A 1,990-nucleotide genomic window follows, 5' to 3' on the forward strand; every position below is an offset into this window, starting at 1 on the left:
TCTGTTGTTTCTTTTTACATTATCAAAGCCTTAACAATAAATTGAAGTATTTTAGAGATAAAGTATAAAGAATATTAACACTTGTGTACCCCAAATTCAGCTTACAAATTAAAATTTTACCAAAATGTTTAGACTCTTTATATAAATTATGTAAACCCAATCCATTACCTCCCACTTCCTTTACAATGTAGCCACCATTTTTTAAAAGGTGGTTATCATTCCCAAGGAATTTTAAGAGAAATAACAATTTCCATCTGCAGGACCTAAAATCAGTGGATATAAAACAATACAATCATAACAGTCACATTATTTTGCATAATATATGTCTTTAAATAAAACAAATCTTAACTCAGCCAAGGAAAGGTGATCTGAAAAGACGATTGCAATAGAGAACATCCAGACCTGGAAATCTGCGAGTATTTCTTGTAGAAGACAAAGAGAAAGACTTTTATCCAAGGTAGTAAGCAAGCAGGGTCAGCAAGAACTGAGAGGGGAAAAGGTGGTATAACAGTAATGTTTCTTCCTAGTCCCAGGTGCTCATTAAAATGAGCTTTAAAAAGAGTGTATTCTATCCCCTCATACTACCTTCAAAGTTCACAGGTCTATGGGAAGAGGGGAAGCCTGACTGAATTCTGGCCAAAGCAACGTCAGTGAGTAAGTAAAGTCATTGTGTTCACCTTGGTCATCCCCTTGATGTTTTAAATGGCAAAGTCTGTCTTTAAATATTATTCAAGATGGGCAGGAGTTGTGAAGGGTTGTGAAGTTTGTAGTTTCCAGGGTTGGATTGGCTTTCACTTTCTTTTTGGTCTTGATGGACTATGACTAGTAAGAGATCAAGCACTTGGGGCACCTGGGTGGCTTAGTAGGACGAGCATCCAACTTTGTCTCGGGTCAGGATCTCACGTTCGTTCATAGGTTGGAACAGGCTCTGTGCTGTTCTGTCCACATCAGGCCGAGAGAATGGGGGAGCTGGTGGATACTGCTCTTACGGTCTCCCTCCAGCCTGCCTCACGTCACCAAAGAATTCCTGGAGGGAGCTTGCATAAATATCTGCACCCCAGATTTTGCAACTGGTGCCAAAGGATGGGACCACACATGTCTGAGTTTGAGCTGCAAAAGTTTCCGTTCACGAGCCCCCGGCCTGTGGCCAAGAAAGCAGCAGTTGGTACCCAGCTCTCTCAGTGGGGCTCAGCGCCGAGGGAGCCCGGAAAATCGCCCATTTCTTAATCAAATTGGTATAAATCTAGGAATCAATTATGAGAATAAAACTGGAAAATTTTTAAATATGTGGAGATTGAACAGCAAGTGGATCAGAAAAAATAAAGGGAAAATCAAATACTATAATATAATAATGGAAACCCAACAAACCAAAACTTACAAGATGCAACAAAAGCAGTCCTAAGAAGGACATTTTCTCAAACACTAGAAAAAGAACAAATTGAGCCAGTTATCAGAGTAAAAACAAATGAAATAGAGGCAAAAGGAAAAAGATCAGTAAAATGAGCTGTTATTTTGAAAAGGTAAACAAAATCAACAATATGTTAGCTAGACATGATGTCATATAAAATTATAAATGAAAGAGAAGTCATTAGAACTGATAAGAACAAATATAAAGGGTCATAATATTATAAATATATACCAACAAAGTGGACAACACAAAAGAGCAGCACTGAATCATGAAGAAAAAGACAATCTGAACACACCAATTACTAGTAAAAAATTTCCCAACAAAGAAAAGTCCAGGACCAACAGACACATGAAAAGATGGTCAACATCACTGCTCATCAGAGAAATGCAAATCAAACCACAATGAAATGACGACCTTACATATGTCAGAATTGCTAGAATCAAAAAGATAAGAGACATCAAGTGCTTCAGAAGGTTCAAATTAACTGCTCCAAAAAGACCATATAGGGAATATTATTTTATTTTTGTGTGTGTGTTTAAGTTTTTTTGAAATTTTATTTTATTTTTTTACTTTATAAAGTTT

The sequence above is a fragment of the Suricata suricatta genome, chromosome 6 (assembly GCF_006229205.1).
Source record: "Suricata suricatta isolate VVHF042 chromosome 6, meerkat_22Aug2017_6uvM2_HiC, whole genome shotgun sequence".
Lineage (NCBI taxonomy): Eukaryota > Metazoa > Chordata > Mammalia > Carnivora > Herpestidae > Suricata > Suricata suricatta.